Source organism: Hemiscyllium ocellatum, unplaced genomic scaffold (genome assembly GCF_020745735.1).
Source record: "Hemiscyllium ocellatum isolate sHemOce1 unplaced genomic scaffold, sHemOce1.pat.X.cur. scaffold_383_pat_ctg1, whole genome shotgun sequence".
In the NCBI taxonomy this organism is placed as follows: domain Eukaryota; kingdom Metazoa; phylum Chordata; class Chondrichthyes; order Orectolobiformes; family Hemiscylliidae; genus Hemiscyllium; species Hemiscyllium ocellatum.
In genome coordinates, this window is record NW_026868677.1 from 241531 (window position 1) to 264126 (window position 22596).

General features: G+C 45.9%; 1 long non-coding RNA gene across 4 annotated transcripts in view; it reads left to right on the forward strand.

Annotated features, from left to right (window-relative positions):
* Positions 1-22596, forward strand: part of LOC132813549 (uncharacterized) — a 37865-nt gene that overhangs the window by 13276 nt on the left and 1993 nt on the right. For 3 of the 4 annotated variants that reach the window (XR_009644101.1, XR_009644100.1, XR_009644099.1), the window contains 2 exons: positions 554-660; positions 3090-3179. This is a non-coding gene — a long non-coding RNA (uncharacterized LOC132813549). Of the gene's footprint in view, positions 1-553; positions 661-3089; positions 3180-18389; positions 18444-22596 lie in introns of those variants that run through there. The other variant, XR_009644102.1, reaches the window with a different exon arrangement.

Genomic DNA, 22596 nt, shown 5'->3' on the forward strand with positions numbered 1-22596 from the left:
CCATCATCCGTGAAGCATTTTAGGAGATTTGTCAATGTGAAAGGCTCCATACAATGCAGGTAGTTGCTGTTATTGTCTGACATCAGGAGAAACAGGGATGAGCCCTCTCTCTCTCATACCTGATGAACAGCAGCAAAAGCAGGAAGCACTGAGCATGCTCCAGCCCACAATGGGCCTCGGATTATTGATGTCAGCGCAGGACCAATAAGAGTCGGGGGAACGAGGCTGGAGGACCAGGATGTGCCAGTTGGTCCTTCAACCAATCGGAGTGAATGAGGGGTGGGACAATACTCAACCACGTGATAAACTTCACTGGCAGCACAGTGTTGTTGTGGCCAAGGCATTGGAAATGTGTGAAGGTGCAGGGCAGGGGAAAGGAAAGACATATTGACCAGAAAGAGAAGGAAATTTTCATGGTATGGCATGAGAGGTTTTACAGAACTTAGTGCACATTGTGAATCACAAATTTGAAAATCCCAAATTCTGCCCCATTTTCCCTCCTATAATGCATTTTGCACTCCCTGAAATAGCAACTGTGTTTCTCCCTCCACAGATCCCAGTGATCAGTGCCAAAGCCCCATTGCCTGTGGAGAGGGTGATGTTTGATTTCCCTGTCCAGCTGCAGTTCATGTGGTGAAGGTGCTCCCACAATGTGGTTGGGTAAGTGCTGTTATAGATTATACACTCAGCAATATTGAAGAGTTGACAATGTATGTGCAAATCAGCAACAGTTTGTTTTTTTTAATCATGTTTATAATTTCACAGAAATACTATTGAAAAATTCTGGCATAAGGCCACAGATTGAGATACTAGGTCAAGTGATCAAAAGCATTGCCAAATGAGCAGGTTTTCGAGAACACCTTAAAAGAGGAAAGCAGGTCTGAGAGGGTTCAGGTGGGAATTCCAGACAGTGTTGCCTTGGCAACAGTAGAAACAGCCAGACAGGTGAAGCAATGAATAAACACAAATGAGTTGTCAAGGTCTTGCAGGGTGTGTGGTGCAGGGAGACAGGGATGTTCACAGGGTGAGAATTTTAAATTGTTGCCTGTAAATAGGAGCCTTTCGATGGATCAACTAGTTTTGGTACAAGTGAGCACTTGGGCAGGAGGGTTTAAGATACTCTTGAGATTACATGTAAGTTGAATGTGGGAGGCTGGCCAAGAGTGTTTGGATAATTAAGTCTGGAGATAAATACTCGTCCATCCCTGCATTCAGTAAATGAGCTGAGACTAGGGTGGAGTTGGGTGATGTCACCAATGAAGAAAGTGTGTTTTTGGAGTTGGGCTCTTCCTCCACATCACCCCCACCTCCCTCCCCTCACCAAATCACAGGTATTGTTCCTTGTTCTGTCTGTCTGTCTTTGCTGGTTATGTCCTTCTCTCCCATTCTGCTACGAAGTAATATTTTGACCTCACCGTTGTTGGAAAAGCCTACTCCATCCCCACTCTCCCATTCCTTTCTAAATTCCTTGTATGTGGTGTCCCTCAAGGATCGATTCTTGGTCCCTCCTGTTTCTCACCCACATACTGTCAGGAGGTGACATCGTCCAAAAGCACCGTCTGTGGGTTCACAAGTACACTGACAATGCCTAGCTCTCCCTCCCCATCATCCCTCTCCATTACTCAGTTATCAAACTGCTCATCACATTCCCACTACGCGATTGGCTGCAATTTCCTGCAACGGAACATTGACATGGTTAAACCCATTGCCTTCAGTTGCTATTACAAATTCCTTTCCCTTACTTCTGAGCCCCTCCCTCTCCCTGGGAACTGACTGAGGCAGAACTACACTCTTCACAATATTGCTCTCATATCTGTAACCCCAAGGTGACCTTCTGATCAGGTATCTACACAATCACAAACACCAGGAATTCCAATCTCTAAAACGTTGCTTCCCCCCCCCCCTTCACCCCAGCTCCATTGCTACTGAAACCCCTGACCCGTGTTGATGTTGCCTTAAACTTGACGAATCTAAAACAGAACCCTTGATTCCGTGACTATCCGAGTATCTGATTCCAGATCCCTCATGATGGGAAACATCCTCTCAGTATTTACCCTGTCAAACTCCTTAAGAATCCTGCATGTTACAATGAGATCACCTCTCATTCTTCCCAAATCCAGTGAGTAGAGTCCCAACATTTTCAGCCTTTTCTTAAAAGATAATCCCTACAAGCCAGGGATCATCCCAGTTAATCTTTTCTGAAATGCCTCGGATGAAATTATGTATTCCCTTAAATAAAGGGACCAAAACTTCTGTCATTACTCCAGATGTGGTCTCACTCGCACTTTGTAAAGTTACTCTCAGGTATATACTCCAAACACTTACACTGAAAACTCCTTGTAATAAGAAACAGCGTTCCATTCCCCATCCTGATTCCCTGTTGTAACTGTGTTTCCTATGCAATTACCCCTGGTCCCTTTGTGATGCAGCTTTCGACAGTTTCCACCATTTACATAGTCCTCTGTTCTTTTATTATCTCCTCCAAAATGAGCAACTTCACAATTTCCCAAATTATGCTCCATTTGCTAACTTGTTGCCCACTTCTCCAATGAATCCCTCTCTGTAAACTGTTTATAATCCTTTTGGAACTTTACCGTTCTGCCTTTTCTCAGAGATTTCCCCGCTCATTCTTCTAAACATTTCCTGGGAGCACTGGGCAGTGGGAAGCAGTTGTTACCTTTTCAGAGAGACTCTTTGGAATGACTGGGAGGAGCTTGCTGCTCATGGGTCAGAATGGAGACAACTTGCCCATCGAGCTGCATGAGCCTTTCACCCCCCCCCCCCCCCCCCCCCCGTCTAATTGATGAGGCACAGCGGTAGCACGGAAGGAAAGAAAAGGAAGCACACATCCTGCTCTCCACATCGCACTGACTCTTGAAACATTGTGTCCCATGTGTCAAAGATCTGCCCTGTTCAGTCACATGAAGACCAAGTGTGGAAACTCACAGAAACCCATACAGATTTCCCCCTGAACTAACTGCTGACCCCCACAAGGGGTAATGTGTCCAGTCATCCTGGGCCAGGAGGAGGGGGTGGTGAGAGTTTCTTAAATGAACTGACAGTGACAGTTTTATAAACGTGTATTACAGGTGGACATTCAGATGGTAATCTCAGTAATTGTAACGCCAAACTGTGACAAAATTACTCAATTCATCAGGAGCTGGATATTCACATTGTGTGTGAGTATTGTATTCCAGCTCATTCCCATTTGCTGCATAAATGTCCTCTTTTGAATCACCCCACACTCTCAGTAGATCTCCCCCAAGTCTTCAATATGTGTCCTGTAATCCTTTTCTGATGTGCACATGAGTGTAAGGTGGATTATTCTAAATCTGTAAACCCCTCTGTCACAGGGCACCCGCAATTTCCTCTGCTACAAGGAGAACAATCTGTTTCCCCAAACCCCTGATGCCCCAATGTCTGTTTGCTCCCTATAAGGCACACATCAGGATTGTGTTGGAACATTCTCCACTTGCCTGCATCAGTGCAGATACCAACAATATTAAAGTGAACATCCTCCAGGACAAAGCACTGTGCCTGAGTGGTGTCCCATCCCCCACCTTCAGCGTTCCCTCTCCCCATCCCCAGGGTACAGTGGCATCACTGTGTAAAAGGTAGTCAGCATTGTCTGACCAGACCATAGGGCTGCTCTCTCATTAGGGAGAAATGTCTGGTGGTGGGTTTAACCTGAAGGTTACCACAGCCCAGGCAAGGGGAGAGGTTGAGAACAAGAGTCCATCTATTGTAGATGGATATTCTTGATATGTATTAACAACACCCATGTCTCTGCAACTAAAATCCCCCATTCCTTGTACCATCCTGGTAAATCTCCTGTGCCCCCTCTCAGGAACCCTGCCATCTTTCCCAATGTATGGGTGATCTCTGGTTTGTACAGACCCAGCTGCTCTGTGTTCCTGTGGGTGATGTCGTCATACAGCAACAGTTGCATTGAACCTCACTGTCTGTAAGGGTGGGAGACACAAAAATCCCGGTAGCATTTGAGATGTATTTAGTGTGCACTTGCAATGCCATGATAGATGAGACTTTTCCACAATTATTGGAAAATAGATGAGGACAGTTAGGTGGTAGTTTTCTTTGTCACAGACCCGATGTACTACCAGAGCCTTTTTCTGTTCTGTAGACCGCTAAGATGTTTATTATAGGAATATGACAGGCTCCATTGGACTTCAGGTCAGAAAGGGTGATACTAGAGTAGACGACAGATGATTGGCTGATGTTTTGGGAGGAAAAGGAGATTGAGAGGTTTAAGGAAGAATTCAGAAGCTCAGCACAGAATCGGAAAGGGCCGTCATCAAGTGAGAAATAAACATTGGGAATCCTGAAGGCTGGAAATAAAAAAGGCACATATAGCAGAGCTTTGAGAGACTGGAGGGGATTAGAGATAGGGAGAGTAATGAAGCTGGAGGAGATGAAAGTTGGAGAGGATTCTGAGGATTGAGGATGTTACAGAGATAGAGATATTTCTGATAGACTTTTTTGAGTTTTGAGGCTGGAGAGGAATTATCGAGATAAGGAAGAGTTGTAAGACTGGATGAGGTGGCATTGACGGAGAGTTCCGAGCATAGAGGAATTTACAGAGATAACGAGCGATAGAGTCAGAACGTTATACAGCACTGACACACACCCTGTGTTCCAACCAGTCCGTGTCAACCATAAATTCGAACTGAACTAATCGCATCTACCTCCACTTAGTCCAAATCCATCCAAGCATTCCCTATCGATATACAGGTCCAAATGCTTTTTCCTCTTAGAATCCCATTCCCCTACCGTTTTACTCTACATTTACCCCTTACTAATTCACTAAACCCAATCATCCCTGAACACTATGGGCAATTGAGGACTGCCAGTTCACCTGCCCTGTACATCTGTGGCTTGTGGGAGGAAACGGGAGCACCTGGAGGATCTCACGCTGACACGGGGAAGCATATCCAAACTCCGCATGGACAGCCACCCAATGCAGGAATTGAACCGGTGTCCCTGGCAGCAGTGCTAACCATTGAGCCACTGTGCCAACCTTAAATTGTAATTGTATTCACAGCTACCACGTCCTCTGCTAGTTTATTCCACATGTGAATCTCTCTGTACAAAAACAAAAAGTAAAATCCGGAACGTCTTTTTAGAGTCTTCCTTTTCTCACCCACTCTTGAATCGCGCCCCCTCCTGGAAAGGGCACCTGCTGTTCACATTACCTATACTCTTCAGGATTTTATAAACCTCCAATAAGGTCACCCCTCAGCCTCCTACACCCCAGTGAAAGAGGTCCCAGCCTACCTAGCCTCTCCTTATAACCGAAAGCATCCATTCCCATCAACATCCTGGTAAATCTCTTCTGAACCCGCTCCGACTTAATAACATCTGTCCTATAACAGCACAACCTGAACTGAGCACAGTATTCCAGAAGAGACCTCACCAACATCCTGTACAACCTCAATGTAATGTCCCAACTCCTATACTCAAAGGTGTGAGCAATGAAGGCAAGTGTGCTCTACATCTTCTGAACAACCCTGTCTACATGTGACATAAACTGCAAAGATCTGAACCCCGAGGTCTCTTTGTTCTATATCACTATGCAAGGCCCGACTTTTAATCAGTCTAAGTCCTGCCCTTTTATCAAGATGCAATATTTGGCATTTATTCCAATCCAGAACATCCTTCTAGTATAAAGGCAATAGAAGTATACTTAAGAGGAAAATCAGTAAGGCAAAAAGGGGACAGGACACAGTTTTGGCGAATAGGGTAAGGACAATCCAAAGGGTTTTTATAAATACATTAAGAGCAAATGGGTTACTAGAGACAGAATAGGGCTCCTCAAGGATCAGCAAGGCAGCCTGTGTGTGGATCTGCAGGCGATGGGGTGGGGAGGGGATACTAAACAAGTATTTTGCATCAGCATTTACTGTGGAGAAGGATATGGAAGATATAGAATGTTGGAAATCGATGGTGACACCTTGAAAAATGTCCATATTACAGCGAAGGTGGTACTGGATGTCTTGGAACGCAGAAAGGTGGATAAATGCCCAGGATTTCATCAGGTGTGTCCTAAAATTCTGTAGGAAGCTAGGGAAGTGATTGCTGGGCCCCTTGCTGAGATTTTTGTATCAGCGATAGTCACAGCTGAGGTGCCAGAAGACTGGGGGTTGGTTAATATGATGATGCTGTTTAATGAAGGCGGTTTGGACAAGCCCGGGAACTACAGACCTGTGAGCCTGATGTTGGTGCCAGACAAGTTGTTGGAGGGAACCCTGAGGGACTGGATTTGCATGTATTTGGAAAAGCAAGGACTGATTAGGGATAGTCAGCATGGCTTTGTGTGCGGGAAATCATGTCACTTACTTGACTGAGCTGTTTTATGAAGAAGTAAGAAAGTGGATTTTTGAGGGCAGAGCGGTAGATGGGATCTATATGGACTTCAGTAAGGCGTTCGACAAGGTTCGCCATGGAAGACTAGTTAGCAAGATGAGATCTCACCATACCAGGAGAACTAGCCATTTGGAATATAGAACTGCCTCAAAGGTAGAAGACAGAGGGTGGTGGTAGAAGGTTGTTTTTCGGACTGGAGGCCTGTGACCACTGGAGTGCCACAAGGGTCGGTGCTGGGTCCACTACTTCTCATCATTTTCATAAATGATTTGGATGTGAACATAGGAGGTATTGTTAGTAAATTTCCAGGTGACACCAAAATTGGAGGTGTAGTGGGCAGTGAAGAAGGGTACCTCAGGTTTCAATGGGATCTTGATCAGATGGGGAAATGGGCTGAGGAGTGGCAGATGGAGTTTAATTTAGATAAATGTGAGGTGCTGCTTTTTGGAAAAGCAAAGCCTAGCAGGACTGATAGACTTAATGGTCAGGTCCGAGGGAGTGTTACTGAGCAAAGTTTCCTTACAGTGCAGGTTCATAATTCCTTGAAAGTAGAGTCGCAGGTGGATAGGATAGTGAAGGTGATTGGTATGATATTATTGGTCAGAGCAGTGAGTACAGGAGTTGGGCAGTCATGTTGTGGCTGTACAGGACATTGGTTTGGCCACTCTTACAATATTGAGTGCAATTCTGTTCTCCACCTATCAGAAGGATGTTGTGGAACTTGAAAGGTTCAGAAAAGATTGGTGGCAGAATATTCTTTAAAGGGTAGAATAACCAGTGGGAGGTCATTGGACATTGGTACCAATGACACAGGAAGATAAAAAGATAGGTCCTGATGAGAGAATATAGCAAATTAGCCTGGAATATAAAAAAGTAGATACTCGGTCGTAATATCTGAATTACTCCCAATGCTACATGCTAGTGAGAGTAGGAATAGCAGGATGGAGGAGATGAATGATTGGCTAAAGATCTGGTGTAGTGCAGAAGGGTTCACATCTTTTGGTCATTGAATTCTCCTCTGGAGTAGAAGTGACTTGAATAAGAAGGATGGATTGTCCCTGAATTGGAAGGTGACTAATATCCAGGCAGGGAGATTTGCTAGTGCTACTCGGGAGGCATTAAACCAGTGAGGGAGTGGGGGTAAACCCAAAGAGATAGTGAGAAAGGAGGTAACCCTGAGGCTGGTACAGTTCATAAGTCAAACAGTCAAGGCAGAACGCGGTGGAACCGAGCAGTTACACTGCATTTACTTCAATGCAAGAGGCCTGACAGGGAAGGCAGATGAGCTCACGTTATGGTTTGAACATGGGACTGGGATATCATCGGTATTATAGAAATATGACTCAGGGATGGATGTGACTGGCAGCTGTATGTTCCAGGGTATAGATGCTATAGGAAGGATAGAAAGGGGGACAAGAGAGGAGGACGAGTGGTGTTTTTGGTTAGGGATAGCATTAGAGTTGTGCTTGGGGACGATATTCATGGGAGTAAGTTCAGTGAAATTATTTGGACGGAACTGGGAAATAAGAAAGGATTGATCACCTTATTGTTAATATCTGCTTGTGTTTCATCTGATTGCTCTGGTTTCCTCCCACTATGTAAAGATGTGCAGGTTAGGTGGATTATCCAGGCTGAATTACCCACAGTGTTCAGGGATGTGCAGGTTGGGTGGATTATCCAGGCTGAATTACCCACAGTGTTCAGGGATGTGCAGGTTAGGTGGATTATCCATGGGAAAGGCAGCATTACATGGGTAGGATGGGAGTCTCTGAGGGTCAGTGCGGATGTGATGGGCTGAATGACCTGCTTCCCCACTGTCTGGATTCTCTGATAATTATAATAGTTTTAAAAGAGTTCCAAAAAAGAATAGACCAGATCTAAAAGTTGCTGTTCTAAATTGGATAAAGGTGCATTGTGATTGAACAAGATAAAATCTTTCAATACTTCTTTGCTATTCCCAGGTAAAGGGACGGCTGAAAAGTGGGAACGTAACATAAGGAATAGGAGCAGGAGGAGGCCATCTGGCCCCTCCAGCCTGCTCTGCCATTCAATAAGATCAGGGCTGATCTCAGCTCCACTTTACTGCTCTCTCCCATAACCTTTATTTCCTTTCCTGTTCGTAAATCTACATTTTGACCTAAAGACATTCAAGATGAAAGTCTCAACTGTTTCAATCAGCTGGGAATTCCACAGATTCACAACCCTTTAGCTGAAGAAGTTTCTCCTGAACTCAGTCCTAAATCTGATACCGCCTTATTTTGTCGCTGTGCACCATAGTTTGTCCAGTCCACAGTGGAAATGACCTCCCTGCTTCTATCTTATCTACTCCTTTCATAATTTTATATTTTTCCTACACAATCTCCCATTACTCTAAATTCCAATGAGGATCATGCCAGTTTTGTCAATCTCTGCTCAGAAGGCAACCCTTTCAACTCCAGACTCAAACTAGTGACCCTGCTCTGCACCCCCTCCAGCGCCATTACATCCTTCCTGAAGTAGGGGACGAAAACCTGTACACAGTACTCCAGGTGTGGCCTCCCCAGCCCCCTGTACAGCTGCAGCATAACCATCCCTCTGGCAATGGAGGACAATATTCCCTTCACTGCCTTAATTACCTGCTGTTCCTGCAAACCAGCTTCCTGTGATTCATGCACAAGGACACCCAGCTCCCTCTGCACAGCAGCCTGCTGCATGTTTTCACCATTTCATCATCCAGTTTGCTGTTAGTCCGACCCAAATGGATGACCTCACATATCCCAACATTGTCCTCCATCTGCCAGACCCTTAACCACTCAATTAACCTCTGTATCCCTGTGCAGACTGACAGTGGCCTCTGCACACATTGCTCTACCACTCATCTTAATGTCGTCCACTTTTCATGAATCCATGCTGTGTCTGCTCGATGAGACAATTTCTATCCACATAGCTCACTATTTCTTTCTTGAGAGATCGGACATTTCCCCCACTACAGAAGCTATGCTGACACGTCCATTTTAAAATATTGGCATCACATTTGCAGCTTTCCAATCTGTTAGAACCGTCCCAGAGTCAGCAAATTTTAGTGAATTATCACGAGTGTATTTGCTATTTACCCGCTGCCATTCCTTACAGTCCCCGGGGATGCATTCCATCACAGCCAGGAGACCCATCTACCTTTCGGCTGGTATCTTTCCCAGCACTGCCTCTTTACTGAGAATGATTGATTGATTGTTTCTCTGTCTTCATCTGCCATTGCCCCCATAGGCCTGCGACAATGAGTATATAGACAGTATGTTCCTGTTAAGGCCGAGGCTGGGAGGTGTAAGGAATGCTGCTGTCAAGAGGAATTGTGGCTCTGGTCAAGAAAATGAAGGAGGGATATGGCAAGTCCAGACAGCTGGGTTTGTGTGAATACCTAGAGGTATATAGGGGCAGTAGGAGTATACTCGAGGGAAACTAAGAGGGCAAAAAGGGGACGAGAGAGCTTTGTGAAATGGGTTTGGGGAAAATCCAAAGAGATTCTAGAAATACACTAAGGACAAAAGAGTAACCAGGCAGAGAATAGCGACCCTCAAAGATCAACAAAATTGTCTATGGATCTGCAGGAGGCAGGAGAGATACTATCTGCGTATTTCATGTCCGCTTTTACTGAAGGAGGATATGGAAGTGAGAGAGTTTGGAGAAATAAATAGGGATAACTTGACAAGTGTCCATATAAGTTATGAGGCACTGGAACTTGTATAATGCATCAAGATTGATAAATCCCTGATACATGATCAGGTGAATCCCAGAACTTTGTGGGAAGCTAGGGAAGTGATAGTTGGGTCCCTCGCTGAGATATTTGTATCACCGAGGTGCTGGAAGACTGGCGCCATTATTTGAGAAAGGTGATGAGGAAAAGTCAGGGAACAATACACTGGTGAGCCTGGAGTCAGGTAAGTTGTTGGAAGGGCTTCTCAGGGATAGGATTTAGATGTAATTGGAAAGGTAAGAAATGATTAGGGACAGTCAGCATGGCTTTGTGTATGGAAATCACTAACTTGGACTTCAGAAAGACATTCAAGGTGGAAGAACTAGCTATTTGGATATAAAATTGGCTGTAAGGTTGGAGACAGAGGGTAGTGGTGAAGGGTTGCCTTTCGGACTGGAAGCCTGTGATGAGCAATATGGTGTAAGGATCGGTGCAGGGTTCACTGCTTTTCATCATTTATATCAATGATTCCTATGGTTCGTGACTTTACATAGACACCAAATTGGATCGGGAGGAAGTGGATCGGGAAGAAGGTTACCTCAGAGTACAATGGGACTTCAATCAAATGGGCTGGGGAGTGGCAGGTGGAGTGAATTCAGATAAATGTGAGGTGCTGCATTTTGAAAAAACAAATCAGGGCAGGACTTATACATTTAATGGGAAGGTCCTGGGGAGTGTTGTTGAACAAAGAGACCTTGTCGTGCAGGTTGATAGTTCTTTGAAAGTGGAATCATGGATAGGCAGGGTAGTGAAGGAGGCGTTTGGTGTACTTGGTCAGTGCATTGAGTATTGGAGTTGGGACATTGTTTTGCAGCTCCACAGGACATTGATTCAGCCACATCTGGAATTCTGCTTTCAGTCCTGGTCTCCCTGCTGTAGGAGTGATATTACAGAACATGAAAGGATTCTGAAAAGATGTGCAGAAGTGTTGCCAGGGTTGAGGATTTGAGCTATAGGGAGAGGCTGAATAGGCTGGGGCTGTTTTCCCTGGAGCATCGGATGCTGAGAGATGACCTTCGAGGTACATAAAATCGTGAAGGACATGGATAGGGTGAACAACCAGGGTCTTTTCCCAAGGTTAAGTGAGTACAAAACTAGAGGGCACAAGCCTAAGGTGTGAGGCAAGAGATTTTAAAGGGATCTTAGGGGCAATGTTTTCAAGCTGAATATGGAATGAGCTGCCAGAGGAAGTGTGGAGGCTGGTACAATTACAACATTTGAAAGGCATCTGACTGGGTACGTGATTAAGAAAAGTTTAGAAGGATATGGGCAAAGTGCTGGCAAATGGGACAAGATTAATTTGGGATAAATGGGTGGCATGGATGAGTTGGATTGAATGGTCTGTTTCTGTGCTGTACATCTCGGAATTTAACTATTTGAGGATAAATTTGGAGTGCTACGGGTAAATGGGAGGGGAGGAAGGGCAGATTGGCAGCATGTCGAGAGGGAGAGAGTATAGCCGCAATGGGCTGAATAGCCCCCAACCCCTGTGCTCTGTGATACTGCCCCATTCACTGTGAATGATGAAGCTCATCCCAGGGCAGAGCCACAGACATATACAGCACGGAAACAGACCCTTCAGTCGAACTCGTCCGTGCCGACCAGATATCCTATCCTAATCTAGTACGATATGGCAGCAGTTGGCTCATATGCCTCTACACACTTCCTATTCATACACATCCAGATGCCTTTCAAATGGTGTAACTGTACTAGCTGCCACCACTTCCCCTGACAGTAGCTTCCATACACGCACCACCTCTACATGAAAAAAGTAGTCTCTTGGGTCCCTTTTATATCTTTCCCCTCTCACCTTAAACCTATGCTCTCTAGTTCTGGACTCCCCCACCCCAGGGAAAAGACCTTGTCTATTTATCTCATCAATGCCTCCCATGATTTTATAAACCTCTCTATGAGGTTACCCCTCAGCCTCCCACACTCCTGGGAGGATCCCACCACTCATGTCACAATGGGGCCTGGCTGATTGACGGCAGCTTCAGACCAATAGGAGACTAGATGTAATCCTCCAGCCAATGGGAGTGAATGAGGGGTGTTGCCAATAGGCCAGCATGTGACCATGAGCTGTGCAGGTGCAGTGTCACTGGGCAGGGGTTGGGAAGAGACCCAGTGAGTGTGAAGGGAGTGGGAGAGAAATGGAGTTAGTGTGGACTGGGAGGGTTTATAAACTCATGATGTAGGCTGCTAGACCTGAATTAGAAACTCCCAGTAAATGAAAACCAAAAGAACTGTGGATGCTTAAATCAGAAACAACAACCAGAATATACTGGAAAAGCTCAGCAGGTCTGGCAGCACCTGTGAAGAGAAATCAGAGTTAACATTTTGGATCCGCTGACCCTTCCTCAGAACTGATGTCACTGAGAAAAAATGTCAGTTTATATGCAGAAGGTAGGGGTTAAGGAGTAAATGATAGGTGGTGATATAGTCCAAAAAGAGATATAGCAGCAATTGGACAAAGGAATGAATAATGATCTGGCTGGGGGAGAGTGAATAGATGTTAATGGAGACTGTTAGTGACTAACCATAGGTAATGTGTAATGGCAGGCTATGTAATAACAAGGCCTGGTGTGTGGGGTGGGGCACTAGGGCGCAAGGACGTGGGAGACTTAGGACCTAAAATTAATGAATTCAGTTTTAAGGTCAGAGGCCTGAAGGGTCCTCCAAGTACAAAATGAGGTTTGTTCTTCCAGCTTACGTTAAAGTTTGGCGCAGGAGAAGTACAGCCGGTCAGACAGTATCCAAGGAGCAGGAGAATTGACATATTGGGCCTGAGCCCTTCAGCAGGATTCTGAGTGGGAAAGAGGGTTGACAGATAATAGGATGTGTGTGTGGGGCTGGCGAGAAGGTAGTTGGGAAGGCGACAGGAAGATGCTGGTGGAGGGTAATGGTGAGAGGGTGGAGTGGGTAATTAAGAAGGAAGATGGACAGGTGGGACTGTTCAAGAGGGTGGTGCTGAGTTGGAGGGCTGGATCTGGGATATGGTGGGGGGAGGGGAAATGATGAAACATTGATTCTGTACTTAAAGGGTCCCAAGGTAGAAGATGAGGTATTCTTGCTCCAGGAGTCATGTAGCTAGGATTTTGTGGTGGAGGTGGCCCAGGACATGCATGTCCTTGGCAGAGTGAGAGGGTGGGTTGTAGAAATGGTTGACCACAGGACAGTGGGGTTGATTGGTGCACGTCTCCCAGAAAGGTTCCCTGAAACATTCTGCAAGTTGGCGTCCTGTCTCCCCATTGTAGAGAGCAATGAACACAATAGATGAGGTTATTCAATGTACAGGAAAATCTCTGCTGGATGTGGAAGGGACCTCTGGTGTCTTGGATGGAGGTGAGGGGAAGGTGTGGGCACAGGTTTCACACCTCTTGCAATGGCAGGCAAAGGTGTTGGGAGTGGAGGATGGGTTGGTGGGGAGCATGGATCTAATGCGGAAGTCACAGGGAATGGTCTCTGAGGAATGCTGAAAGGGGTGTGGAGGGAAAGATATCTCTGTTGGTGGGGTCTGATTGTCGGTGGTGGAAATGGCAGAGGATGATGTGTTGTATCTGGCTGAAAAGCGGGGACTTGGGGGTTCTATCCTTGCTGCGGTTGGAGGGGTGGGGTTCAAGAGCAGAGGTGCAGGAAGTGGTGGAGATACACTGAAGGGTATTGTTGACCTCATGGGAGGGGAAATTGCTGTCCTTGAAATACAGGGCCATTTGGTATGTTCTGGAGTGTTCTGCATCAAGCTTCCCTGGAACACTGCATTAAGAATGAGACAGATGTTGGCCAGGGAACAGGCTCGTGTGTTAAAATGGCAGGCAGCTGGAAGCTCGGTCTGTTTTTGTCTGAGAGAGAGCACAGATTTGTCCAGGTTGCACTTCGTCTCTTTATAGGGACTGTCAGATTTAGTCCCAATCACCCACTTCATGATGCTAACCTGTAAACTCCTTATTTTCAATTCCCTGCAGCTCCTTATAAACACAAATTCCAGTACCGTTTTAGGTGGAATGTTCCAGATTCTAACAACTGTCTGTTCACCCAGAAACTGCTGAGGTCCATGTTGACTCTGGGGCTACAAAGGATTGAATTGAAAGATGAGATTCTTTTCCTGAGCTCCCATTGAGATGTATTGGAACAGTACAGAAGGCTGAGGGCAGTGTAGGTGTGAGCAGACAATGAAAATGACAGGGCTGCACTGTGAGGGCTGCTTGGCTCAATGAGTGTTTTGGAGTTGGGTGTAAACAGGGAGAAGGTGAAGCTGAAACTCCGTTTTGTTTCAGCCCATTCAGAAATTCACATGGTCCCAAAGGGAACAGCCAGTTTGTAAGCGATACCTGTGGAAATTTTGTAACAGTTTTTAAGGTATAACGTATCAACTTAAGTAAAGAATACGGGATTTTGATTACAATGTTTGAAGGGTAGGAAGATTGCTCGCTCATTTAAATTCTCTAAATGGGAGTAACTAGCTGAATCTAGAGAGCCTGTGTGACCGGAGACCTCAGACCCATGGTGTGCTCCTCTTGTACAATGTGGGAAAATTAGGGATGTTTCCAGTGTCCCTGATGGGCTATGTGTGCAGGAAATGTGCCCATCAGCAGCTACTGGGAAACTGCTTTTCAGACCTGGAGCTGTGAGTGGACTTACTGTGGAGCATCTGCAATACTGAGAATGTTATGGACAGCATGTTCAGTGAGTTAGTCACACTGCAGGTGAGGGTTACACAGGCAGAAAGGGAATGGGGGGCCATCAGATCAAGTAAAAGGCTCAGGAAGGAAGTGCAGGAGTTCCCAGTGGTTATTCCCTTCCCAAACAGATACTGTATACCGCTTGGGATTCGTGTGGGTGTGTGCGTATGTGTTGGTCTCAGAGGCAATCAGCAACAGCCAGGTTCATGACACCGTAGATAGCTCTGCTGCCCAAAACGGGAAGAAAGATAGTGACAGGGGATTCAATAGTCAGTGATACAGACAGGCACTTCTATGGCCACAGCCATGAATCCAGGATGGTATGTTATCTCCCTGATGATAGGATCCGCGATATCATGGTGCAGCTACAGGATATTCTGGAGCTGGAGGGTAAACAGCCCGTGGTTGGAGAACACATCAATACCAACGACAGCATGAAACAAAGGGATGAGTGTTTGAAAGCTGGATATTGGGAGAGCAGGGACACATTATAATGCAGCTCCTGAAATGAAATGATGTCAGACTTGCTCCCAGTGCCATGTGCTAGTGAGAGCAGGAATATGAGGGTAGATCAGCTGGATGTGTGCTTTGAGAAATGGTGTACCAGAGAAGGGTTTAGGTTCTTTCTGCATTGTGAGCGTTTCTGGGTTGGGTGGGACCTGTACCAGCCTGACCGGTTACCCTTGGGCAGGGCTGGGAGAAATCTCCTGGTGGGGGCTATTGCCAGTTCCATTGGTGAGGTATTAACTAGTCTGGCAGGGGGATGGGAGCTAAAGTGTCAGGTTAGATGGGTCAGGTTCAGAACAGGGAGTGGGAGGTAGAATATTAGTGATGTAGTCAGCGGCTCCGAAAACCAAAGGAAAGGAGGATTAAACGAGGATTGAGTCCCTCTTCATCCATCAGTCCTGACATCCCAGGAATCAGTCAACAAAATCTGGAGCTGTACAGCTCTCTGTCTCCAAGTGCTTCAGCAAAATGGTGGAAACCTGCATCCAAACCAAGAAGTGCTGGAGATCCCCAGCAGGTTGGGCAGTATCTGAAATGGTGACACCTGCAGGAAACATTGCAGCCTTGGTCATCTTTTTCACTGTCCACTAAACCTCCAATTTTGGCGTCATCTGCAAAATTACTAATACCTCCTGTGTTTACATTCAAATCATTGATATAAATGACGGAAAATAGTAGATACAGCACCAATCCTTGTGACACTCCACAGGCCTCCAGTCTGAAAAGCATCCCTCCACCACCACTCTCTGTCTTCTACTTTTGAGCCAGTTCTGTACTCAAATAGCTGGTTTCCGCTTTATTCCATGAGACCTAACCTTGCTGGCCAGTCTCCATGAGAAAGCTTGCCGAATGCCTTACTAAAGTCCACGTTGATCATGTCGACCAGTCTGCCCTCAACAATCATTTTTGTTACTTCTTCAAAAACCATTCTACCCCCGGAAAGCATAACAGTTACAGCACCAGAGTAATCAGCCCACCGTATCTGTGCAGATCATAATGCCATCCCAAACTAATTCCATCTGCCTGTAACATGATCCATATCCCTGATAACCTATGCCTGCTTATGTGTCTGTCCGAATGCCTCTTAAATTGTGTTTGTTTCTGCTTTTCCCATCTCCCAGGAGAATACATTCTAGTCACTTATCAACATCTGCACAAGACACTTGTCTGACACAACTCCCTTTAAACTTGCACAGATGTTGTTGGAAATGCTCAGCAGGTAATGCAGCATCTGGGAAGAAAAATCAGTTAAAGTTTCGGGTCTGGTCACCCTTCCTCAGATACGTTAACTCTAATTTCTTTTCACAGATGCTGCTAGACCTGCTGAGCTTTTCCAGAAACTTCTGTTTCTCTTCCTGGTTTACAGAATCTGCAGTTGTTACAGTTTTCATATCCTTTAAACTTTCCCCCTCTCCTCCAGAATTTGTCATTTCCACCTTGGAAAAAACTTCACATTATTCGTTTGGACTCCCCTGCCCTGGGAAAGAAAGAAACCATGACTATTCACCCGATCACTGCTCCTCATAATTTTATGAAGTTCGATAAATCCACCTAAAGTGTCCAGTGCTGCAGGGAAATAGCCTCAGCCTATTCAACCTCTCCCTATGGTTCAAATGTTCGAATACTGGCAATACCCTAGTAAAACTTTTCTGAACTCTTGCAATTTCCCAGCATCTTTCCTATAGCAGGGAGACTGGAATTGAAAGCAGTCTGGGCATTTCAAAAGTGTCAAAAGTGTAAAAAGTGAGGTCTGCAGATGCTGGAGATCAGAACTGAAAATGTGTTGCTGGTTAAAGCTGGTTCCTGAGGAAGGGCTTATGCCCGAAACGTCGAATTTCCTGCTCCTTGGATGCTGCCTGACCTGCTGCGTTTTAACCAGCAACACATTTTCATTTCAAAAGTGGCCAAGCAAATAAACTGTGCAACCGAAACATGATCTCCCAGCTCCTATACTCAATGCACTGCCCAAAAACAGCTAGCATACTGCACACCATCTTCACTGACCTGTCTACCTCAACCACACTTTCAAGGAACTATCATCCTACACTGCACGGTCTGTTTGTTTGTCAACACTTCCCAAGGACTTGCTATTAAGAGGTTGACTCCTATTCTGATAACATCTTTCTGAAATCGGGGAGACTACAATTGAATGCAGTATTCTAAAACTGGCCTCACCAATACCCTACTCAGCCACAACGTGACCTCCTAATCCCTATGCTCAGTGACAGAATCCCTACAATGTGGAAGCAAGCCATTCGGCCCATGAGACCATACCAACCATCGCAACAGCATTCCACCCTAACTCTGTAACCTACCATTACCCAAAGCTAATCCACCTAACCTGCGTGTCTTTGAAATTGTGGCAGGAAATTAAGACCACCCAGAGGAAGTCCACGCAGACACACAGGAAGAATGTGCAAACACCACACAGACAGTGGAATCGAACCAGAGTCCATTTATTGATCAGCATGTTCCAAATGCCACGTTCAGCACCTGATCTGCCTGAAACTCTACTTTCCAGAAACTATGCAGTTGTTCTGTGACCTTCAGGCGGAATTAAGCTGAGGAGGAGAAAACAGGGACAGGGTTGAGTTGTCGATCTATAAAATAAGTCTCCATCTTCCCCCTCTGTGTTCCCCCGTCTCCTCCCACTCTGTCTGTTACCCCCTCTCTCTCGCCAGCCCTTTGTTGGTCACCACCACCCCTGTCGCCGCCACCCATCGTTCTGTCCCCCCATCTGTCGGTCTGTCGCGCCCTCAGTCTTTCCCCCTCTCTGTCAGTCACTCCCCCGTCGGTTGCACACCCATCATTTCCCCCCCTCCCTATGTCAGTTGCACCCCCTCGGTCTGCTCCCCCTCTCTGTCGGTTACCCCCCTCCCCCCAACCGTCAGTCGCCCCCTCTGTTCCCCTCCTCTCTAATCCTACTTTCTGTCCTCACCCATTTCTGTCCCACCAGTCTCGATCCACCTACCCTCTCTGTTCCTCCGCCCACCCCCTCCCAGTCCCCTAGTTCTGTACTCCCCCTCTGGAGGGAAAATATCTTCTCTATTTACCCTATCCATGCCCGGCCTGATTTTAAAAGTCTCTTTCAGGTCACCGTTCAGCCTCTGATGCTCCAAGGAAAACAGCCTATCCAACCCTGGCAAAATCCTATAATTCTGTTCTGACCCATTTCAAGTTTGAGAACATCCATGTGATCGGAAGGAGACCAGAATTGCATGGAATGTTACAAAAGTTACCGAATCAATGTCCTGTACAGCCGCAATATGACCTCCCAACCCCTATACTCAATGCTCTGACCAATAAAGGCTAGCAGACAAACTGCCTTCTTCACTAATCTATCTACTTGCTACTCTACTTTCAAGGAAGTATGAGCCTGCACTCCAAGGTCTCTTTGTTTAGCAGCACTCCCCAGGAACTTACTATTAACTGTATACGTCCTGCTAAAGTTTGCTTTTCCAAAATGCAGCAGCTCACATTTTTCTAAATTGAACTCCTCAGCCCATTCACCCATCTGATCCAGATCCTCTTGTACCCGGAGGTAATCTTTTTCACTGTCTACTACACCTCCCATTTTGGTGTCATCTGCAAACTTACTAACAATACCTCTTATGTTCACATCCAAATCATTGATATAAATGGCGAAAAGTAGTGGATCCAGCACCGATCCTTGTGACACTCCACTGGTCTCAGGCCTCCAGCCTGAAAAGCACCCGCTGCCTTCTACGTTCGAGCCAGTTCTGTACTCCATACGATCTAGCCTTGCTGACCAGTCTCCCATGAGGAACCTTGTCGAATGCCTTACTGAAGTTCATGTAGATCATGTCCATGCTCTGACCTCAGCAATCCTCTTTGTTACTTCTTCAAAAAAACTGAATCAAAATCATGAAGTATCATTTCCCATGAACACAGCTGTTATTAATATCCAGGATTTAACTCTGTACATTGGGGTCTGCGTTGCCCAGTTATAGGTGTTAATATTCTGGATGAAGTTCAAGTACACCATCATTTTGTCAGTGACTGTGTATTGAGTCTTGTTAATGTCAGCAACCCAGGTAAGTTCCTTTTGAAAAGCAGTCCCTGTATCCCTTGCCCACCAGGAAATAGTGTAAGTGTCCTTACCTCTGGACTAGGAGGATCAGGCTCAGAGTTGAGTAACAGCATCTTTGAAGAGGCTGATTAGTAAACGTGCCCAAGCCACCAAGCCATACTGCCTCCCAGCTGTCCCTGCCTGAGCCTCTAAACAGAACCTTCCTGTAGTTTATCTCCTGTCAGACTCTCCCATTGCTCAGTTTGTCCAGGATTCCCTCCTGCTGCTGCACTGCTCCTGTCCCTCACTGACCTGTCCATCCCCCAGTGTCCTCCACATTCATTCATTGTTTACAATCCCATTACCATAGTTCTCCAGCCCCGCCCCTTCCTGTCCATAGAGATGGCTCAGTGGTTAGCACTGCTGCCTCACAGCACCAAGTACTCTGGTTCGATTCCGGCCAAAACCTGAGTTTGTGCATTCTTCCCGTGTCTGAGCGGGTTTCCTCCGAATGCTCCGGTTTCTGCCCACAATCCAAAGATGTGCAGGATGGCTGAACTGGCCATTCTAAATTGCCCATTATATTAGTTAGAGGGCATGGGTCTGTATAAGTTACTGTTTGGAGGGTCATTATGGACTTGTTTGGCCGAAGGGCCAGTTTCCATACTGTAGGGATTCTGATATATTGGGCAGCAGCTGCTGTCAATCACCCAGGCTCCTGTATGATCAGGAGCACGTACTGTAGGAGTGGAGACCAGTGTATGGGCACAGTGCTGGGCAATTGTGGGAGTATGCACAGTGCCTGGGAAGGAGGCTGTGGTTGTGAGGGATTCATCTGTCATTGGCAGCTTCCTCCCTCTGGGATCAGGACCCAGGGGAATGGCCTTTTTCTTGCTATCCTGACATGTGATCAGACTATCAGTGGTGCAGCGTTTTGCAAAAAGTTATCAGAACTTTTCTGTGAAGATTCAGGGTTGTTATGGAAAGGGACAAGGATGGGGCTGCAATTAGAGTTCTAATTTGGCTCATTTTAGTAAGATGGGTCTTGGCCAGAGTGTGCAGGATGGTTCTCATCAGGAGCTAGGAAACTGAATTCGAAGAGAGAGTGTGAGAGAACAGGGTATGGAGGAAAGGAGTGGGGGAATTGGTTTGGATTTCAGCTCACAGAAGAGAGAAATTGTGAGACTGAGGTTTAAAGCTTTGGGGGAACAAGGAAACTGCAGGTTAGTACTACAATTGTCTTATGAATTTCCATCCTGTATTAACGGTGGTAACTTGTGTGCTCTGTTGTCTGGTACTGAAAGGGTGGATTTGCAGATGAGAAATTCAAATTGAACTTCATGTTCAGTTTTGATAGTTACTTGATCCGTGCCAATCTGAATATCATTGGCCTTTTCATGTGGAAGGAAAGGTGTGTATTCTGTCCGTGGGCCAATATTTCAAATCAGTGTGACTGCAAAAGTACTGAGACACAGCCAAGTCCATGTCAGCATGGTGAGTGTGGAGAGAGATTTAATTTGTTTTTGAAAGTTTGAAAAATCATGGCACATCTCCCAGGAACAATTAAGCCACAACTTTGCTTTGTAGAAGGACAAGTCTTTAATTAACCATGCAACCAGAAAGACACAAGGATACCTGCACCATGGGAAATACTATGGAAATGGGATTGTTGTAAAGGAGTTCATTCTCGATCATGGATTGTAATCCATGGGCGTTGTCGGTTCCAGCGCCGTGGGGCAATACTGGAAATATGAGGAATGTAATGTAGGTTTCAGTTATTAAACTGTAAAAAGTGCAGAACAATTTACAAGGATGTTGTCAGGGCTCAGGGGTCTGAGTTATAGGGAGAGGTTAGACAAGCGAGGATTTTTTTGTTTAGAGCAGAGGAAACTGAGGGGGTACTGTTCTAGAAGTGTATAAGACTATGAGAGGCATGGATAAGGTGAATGCAGTCAGTCTTTTTCCCAGGAACCCAAGGATTGGACGGCTTGATTGGATCAGTTGAAGGTTAGAGGAGAAAAAAACAAAGGGAAGCTGAGGGGCAACTGTTTTACCCAGAGGGTGGTATATATATGGACTGAGCTGCCAGTGGAAGTGGTTCAGGCAGGAACACTCAACAACAGGTAAAAGACATTTGGAACAAATACATGGATAGGAAAGGGTCAGAAGCAGATGGGCCAAGTGCAGGGAAATGGGGTTAGTGTGGATGGACATTCTGGTCGGCATGGGCCAGTTTGGGCCAAAGGGCCTGTCTCTGCTGCAGGATGCTATGACTCTAAGTGCATTTGCTATTTCTCCCCCTAACCCTGTTGGTATCTTGGGATGTATTCCGTCAGGGCAATGAGACTTGTCTACCTTTAGCTCCATTAACTTGCCCAGCTCTAACACTTTCACGATAATGGTTATTATCGAGGTCGTCACCTTCCTACGTCTCCTGATCAATTACTGCCATGCTCTTTGTATCCTCCACTGTGAGACTGACTGCTGTGTACTCATATTCCTGAACCCTGCTGGATAGGAATAACTCGGCGCAGAACTTAGAGGTCTTCTTTGTGTCTTTATTGATGTGGAGAGTGTACATGCAAAACACCTCCAGGCAGCATCAGGTAACTCCCCGCCTGTCCGATGTGCCACTCCCATTCTTATAACTTTGTGGCTTGTGACTTTGAATAGAGACTGTCTCTCAGTATTATTTCCATGGCAACGGCAGTTAGAAAGTCTAGTTCAGTTCAGCACTTTATGGTTAAATCACACACCCCTCCCCCCACGCCCCTATGGATCCCTAAAGTATCTGACAGGCGCTTCAGTTTCAGTGGGGCTGTCTATCAGGATTCTGATGTGGAGGAGCCGGTGGTGGGGTGGACAAAGTTTAAAAACCACACATCACCAGGTTATAGTCCAACAGGATTATTTGCAAGTACAAGCTTTTGGAGTGTGCTGTGATTTTTAACTTGATCAGGATTATCTCTATGGTAACAGTGAAGTGCTTCAGCAATTACAGAGGCCATATGTTCCCCACACGATAGGTTCCCCTCGAGCAGTGTAAACTGGTATTCTGGCCCTGGGGATAGCTACTCATCACTTTTCTCTCCCAATCCCATCTAGCTTTCTGTTGATCTTTAAAGTTTTTCTAATCTCCTTGGACTTTGGCAATTTGTATGCATTCTATTTCAGTTTGATAGACTCTCTTATTTCCTGAGCCACCCATGGCAGATGACTCCTTTTCCTACAGTCCTTCCTTTTCCCTGATATATACTTTTGCGGAGCAT